Genomic DNA, 6,000 nt, shown 5'->3' with positions numbered 1-6,000 from the left:
ACTGCGATGTCCCTTGTGGGTAACATGTAGTTCCCAGACCGACTGGGTGCCCTTATCGGTGACTGGTGGTGGGAACGTGGCGTAAGGCTGGGTCCCTCTGGATAAACTCAGATTAGGGCATACAGGTGGCGACTCCGCTCCGTCCGTATCCCCCTGGGATCCACAGCTGCATCCCCCAAAACATCCGGTGTGGGCGTCATATGTCATGATAACTACAGTCGAAATTTGCCCTTTGGTGTCATTTTTCATTTTAGTAGAATCTGAAAATGGTTGTGACGCGATAAATACCAATCAGGACACTCTAGGCTGCTCGTAGGTGTGTCTTTTTCTCAACAGCACACCGTGAGGTCAGGCATGGTATTACAATTAAAACTTACCAAGATAAAACATTCTCATCCTGTGATCTGTGATTATCAGGCATGAAGCTAAAAAGTGTTGAGATCCCATAGAGTTAAAAGAGAGTTTATAAATGTGTAGTTTAGCACAAAAAAAAAATCATGGTTAAATATAGCATTTAAAGCGTGACAAACCTTGCAGAAAATCTTCACGAAGTAAGTGAAGTCATCTGGAAAGTGTAATAGAAAAGTGAATTGAAAACACTTTGGGGAATACCGCACGATGCTGTGCCAAAGTGTCCGCTCCACCCTGTTTTGTAAGTTGTGTCTATGGTAACTATAGTCACCTAATCCTCTAATCACCGAGCAGGAGCCTCCGATGCAGAGGAATATTTCTGGCAGCCGCTGTATCTGAGTTATTTTTGCAGGTATGGATTTTAGATAGAAAAAAATGCAGGAATAAGATCACGTATGTAAAAACATGCACGGTATCCATCTATTCCGACAACTTTAATTGGATATTTTATTATATATTTTATATATTTTTTATTAGCTGCTCAGGATTCTGACACTTGCAATAATAATAATAATAATAAAACTATTAGCTCTAGTGGTAAGGGGAAATTCCTTTAGTACAACCCCAAATATCTTTCACTTTTCCATTGGACAGATGATAAATGACAGATCCGTGATGTTTTGACCTATTGGATCTCACCAATCACCAGGTTCACTCCTGGCCCTAAAAATCAGGGCTGGGAGGTATTCGAATAAAGCGGTGATCGAACATGTGTATAGGTCCATTTATATTCTATGGGAGTGATGAGAACAGCCCGGCATTGCACCGGGGCGATCCCCACTTGTCAGATCAATCTGATTTAGCGTCCCATAGGTCTGAACACCATTGATCACATAGTGATGTCACATCATCGCTGTCATAGAAAATATTAAAAATCCCTGAACTCACTCACCCCCTCCCTCCTTTTTCCACTCTGTCATTTGCAAAGAGAGCTGACAATCTTCGTTAACCAGGTTAATTAATATGCGAGAGCTCTTGTAGGACATTGCTACATGTGAGTCTACTGACAAACCCAATTTTGCAACACCACTGGTCTTTGCTACATTACCACAAATATACCTCCTGACATACCCAGCACTGCCAAACTGCTGGGCTCTATTACATCATTATTTTTGATTCTTCCAAAAAACCCAGCTCTTTAATATCGCTGTGATCTGCTATATCATCACAAGTGTGCCTCCTGGCATACCCAGATCTGCTATGCTGCTGGGCTTTGCTACATGAGATTCATGAGTGTCATGACAAACCCAGCTCTGCTATGTTGCTGGATCCTACTACATCACCACAAGTGTGCCTCCTAATATACCCTGCTCTGAAATGGCACTCTGCTCTCCTACACCACTATTTGTGAATCTACTGATAAGCTCAGCTCTTCTACATCACTGGGCTCTGCTTCATCAGCACATGTGCGCCTCCTGAGATACCCAGCTCTGCCATGCTGCTTGGCTCTGCCACATCAAAACTTGTGAGTCTACTGACAAAACCAGCTCTACTATGTTGCTGGGATCTGTTCTATTACTGGTCCATACCCAGCTCTGTCATGCCACTGAGCATATACATACACTATGCATCAGCACACTGTGATTAATGAATACATGAGCTCTAATATTGCTGTAAACGTTAAAAACTTAAGGTGCTTATGACTCGCCCCCTGGGCCGTGGGGCACTTGGATCCGGGCAATAGGGGGAACGATGGGAGTAGTAGTGGCAACCCGGTTCCGTGGCTCAGGGTGGTCAGGCCAATGGTAGTCCGTTATTTGTTATTGATTATGTCCGACTACGCCACCCGTGGATTTGCGGTTATTAGGAACCGCCGCTGCATGCAGACCGCTGGGGCTGATGAGGTGTGCAGCTATGGTAGTGTGACTCCCCACGGGAAGAGTGCGGCCCCAGGGCAGTATAATGGATGGTGGGAGTGATGGTAGTGAGAGTCCCAGTGCTGATAGTGCTGGAGGAGCAAGGAGCACACAGACAACAGGTTGCAGTCCAGGGTCTTTACTGAAACAGGCAAACTGACCCCTAAACAGTCCCAGCTAGGAGGGGACCTGGATGTCTGAGAGCAACGGGGAAATTGGCCCTGGTCAGGGTGAGGGTATAAGCCTACCGTGCTTTCTGCGCGCCTTCTGACTATCTCCTCCTGATAGGATAACAGCCGACGTTTCCAAGCTTTCCGTGCTTTCTCGCCTGTATGGCCTGTGACGTGGGTTCCTTTCTGCTCCCAGCCTTGTACGGCTTTACTGGTCCCTTCTGTTGTGGCAGGGCCTCCAGGCTTCTTAGGCCAAGGAAAGTACAGTCCCTTGCGAATTGGTTCTCTGCTGGGGGATGTAGAATCCTTCCAGCCTCAGACACCAAAGTCTGGTAAAATTAAGTCTTTTCTCTGCCAAGACAGGCTCTCTTCGCCTCTTGTCTCTGGCTGGTGGCTCTCTCCTACTGCCACACTTCCTCTTAGGTGAAGTTGACGCGCCCCCTGGGCCATATTCTTTAGGGGAATACCCGGAGCCGGATCAGATGGGGGTTGTAGTCTCCGAGTGGCTGTGACCCGGTCCGTGCCCAGGGTGTCAAGCTCAGTGTGTGGCAGTCCTTACTGATGTTACTAAAGTTCTTTATGTCGACTACGCCACCCGTTGAATTGCGGTCACTACGGCCGCCGCTGCAGCAGGGTCCGCTGAGGCTGATGGTGTTTGTGCAGCTTAGGTAGTATAACCCCCAACGGGAGGGGTATAGCCTCAGGGGGTCAGGTGTAGAGGATGGTGGTTGTGGAAGTGCAGGGAAGATGGTAATGAGAGTCAGAGTCGGGTTGTGCAGTTCAGGGTTCTTTACTTACTGCAGATGTTCCGGTCACTCCGGCCTTGAGTGACCACCTGAGCCGTGCTGCGTCCACCAGGTCCTGGACTCGGCCAACCCCCAAGTAGTTCTGGAGCGTGGTTCTGAGCTCCCTTTCTGTCCTGTCCTCGTCTCTGGCCTTCCCCACCAGGGATCCACCTAAGTCCGGCTCCCTCGGGCCTCTTGTTGGCGAACCCTTGCCTCTGGGTTCCCTGACCCTATGCGTGGTCTGCCTTCTGGGTGGATATGGTGGGTGGCCGTGGCATATGCTGCCCACGGCCTCCGGTCTCTGGCTGAGGTATGCTGTAGCCCCCACCAGTTTGGGATCCGGTACCCTGTTGCCAACTCTTCACCCTGTGATTGTATTTGGGCTCTCAGAGTTCCTTCTTTCTCCCCCTCTGGGTCTTTCTCTCTCCTCTCTCACTCTTGGCTCTGGGGCTGCTCTGCTCTTCTGCTCTCTTCCACTGCTCTGCAAAGACTCACGTCTCACTGACTGTGGCTGACTGACTGACCCTGATCTTAGATGGTGCCCACCTTATATACTCCCTCTATGTGTGAGCTCAGGTGACCAGCACCCAATGAGCTCCTATCTTTACCCAGGCTGCTCCCCCTATCTGCCCCTACACTACTGGGATGTACCACCCCCCTCCCACTCCAGCCAGGAACAGACTCGGTCGTACCTGCACATTTCTAAGTGGGAGTACCGTTGGTCTGTTCCTCGGAAATGGGATGTGTGTAGTGCATGCAGCTTTCTGAGCTCAGCTCCACACTCCATCCTTACCCGGGAGTGGAATATCACACCTCTGGCTGAGGTGCAATACCCCTGTAGCAGCCGAATCCTCAGGGTGCTACACAATCAACTTTCTGTCCCTGCTCCACTCTGGGACACGTCTCAAAGCTGAGACAGGCAATCCAGTTCTCTCTAACCCTGTCCCCAGTACCAGCTTTTATAGGGGCAGCCTGCTCCCCCTACTGGCCTGAGACAGGAGGCATTGCATGCTAATGTTCCCCTGGCCAGAGAACCTCCCCCTTGCTCTCAGACACAGCTTTATTACACTTGTGGCATCCAGGTAGGGTGACACATTCCCCCCTAGTGAAATTTAGTACTCCGGGACTAAACAGTAAACAAAGACAATATGCATAATAATAAAACATTAACAGACAGACGGCGCACAAATTGAGTTCTTTAGGTCACAGTGTGGCCTGTGACCGGGTGTCCATATCACCAAAACAACGGGGAGCCTTAACCAGGTGGGGGTCTGTCCTACCCCAAGTCCTTCACAGTCTTAGTTCATTCCTGGGTTAGGCTCAGAATGCAGTCCACACAAGGTCCCGGTTATAAAATGTCCATAACCTGTGAATCCTCATGGTAGCTGCAAGAAACTGAAACACTCTATTAATAAACATGCAGGTAACTTTGGCAAACATTTTAACATTTGGCAACAAGGTTATTTACAATCTTAGTACACTCTATATTCTCCAGCGAGCAGGTATCTGTCCCTTTGTGCTCCTGGTTGACCTCCTTAACCCACTGTCTGGTGGTGGACCAACCTGGTTTTCCCCACTAGCGTTAGGGGTACAGCTACCAGCTGAATGTACAGGTAGGGCAGGCTGTCTGCGGGTTCTTTGGCTTACCGCAGGCATGGCAGGCTCACTGTCAGCAGAGGGTTGACTCTCCCGGGCTGCTGGAACAGGCTCTTCTGCCTCTGGAACCGCTTGCTCCTTTTCACCTTCCGGCTCTGGTGTTGCTTGTTGCTGGACCGGTTGCAGGAAATGCAGGACGGGTACCACTATGGCATCGTTTATGCGAGTCCAGGACTGAGGGAACTCTCCGAGAACGGTGCTGATCATTTCTTCCTTGTCCTCTGCAGGTTCAAGGTCACTCTGATCCTCTTCTGCACTACGGAGTTGCTCGGGGCACCTTTTGAGGTGGTCTCTGGAGACGACACTAGTGGTTTCTCCTCCGTCCTTGGTGATTACGCACACCTTTGGGTTGTCGTGGTCAGACTGCAGTACGGTGTAGGGTTCCCTTTCCCACTGGTCGTCCAACTTATGTAGCCTTCTCTTCCGCTTTAGGACTTGCTCACCAGGTTCTAGGGGACCAGCAGGGGCGTGTTGGTTGAAGAGTTTTTCTTGCTTCTCTCTCACCTGGGCCAGGCTCTTCTCCACACTCTCCTGTACCTTCTTGTACTGCAATTGCCTTTCCGTATCCCAGTCTGCATCCGGGGAGGTGTCCTCAGGTATTAGGACTCCCATCTCCAGGTCTACGGGCAGCTTACCTGGTCTAGCTCGCATCAGGTAAGCCGGGGTGCAGTTTGTAGCATTCACCGGGATATTGTTGTACATGTCTACCAGGTCCGGCAGTTTTTCTGGCCACAGGCTGCGTTCCTCCAGGGGCAACGTCTTCAGGAGATCAATGACTATATTGTTCATCTTCTCACACATCCCGTTGGTTTGTGGGTGGTAAGGCGTTGTCCGAATCTTCTTACAGCCATAGAGGTTGCAGAACTCCTGGAAGATTTCAGCCTCGAACGCTGGACCCTGGTCTGTCAGGACCTGTTCCGGATACCCGTGTGGACGGCAGAAGTATTGCTGGAAGGCACGGGCCGCTGTTTGGGCTGTCAAGTCCTTTACCGGGACCACCACTAGAAAACGGGAATAGTGGTCCACGATTGTCAGGGCATAGATGTATCCGGACCGGCTTGGAGCCAATTTGACGTGGTCCAGAGCTACCAGCTCAAGAGGCTGCGTGCTGACGATGGGCCT

The 6,000-nt window shown here is 50.2% G+C and overlaps 1 protein-coding gene across 4 annotated transcripts in view; it reads left to right on the top strand.

Moving 5' to 3' along the window:
- The first annotated feature begins 655 nt into the window (after positions 1 to 655).
- CUNH11orf97 (chromosome unknown C11orf97 homolog) overlaps positions 656 to 6,000 on the top strand; it is a 157,756-nt gene continuing 152,411 nt past the window's right edge. For all 4 annotated transcript variants that reach the window (XM_073669744.1, XM_073669746.1, XM_073669740.1 and 1 more), the window contains exon 1: positions 656 to 763. The gene's annotated coding sequence lies outside the window, so the exon portion shown is untranslated. The remainder of the gene's footprint in view (positions 764 to 6,000) is intronic.

This window comes from Phyllobates terribilis, unplaced genomic scaffold (genome assembly GCF_046119375.1).
Source record: "Phyllobates terribilis strain yellow unplaced genomic scaffold, ASM4611937v1 Scaffold_2__4_contigs__length_985480577, whole genome shotgun sequence".
Taxonomy (NCBI): Eukaryota; Metazoa; Chordata; class Amphibia; order Anura; family Dendrobatidae; genus Phyllobates; species Phyllobates terribilis.
Note: the sequence above shows the minus strand (reverse complement) of the source record. Positions and strands in the feature narration are given on the sequence as shown.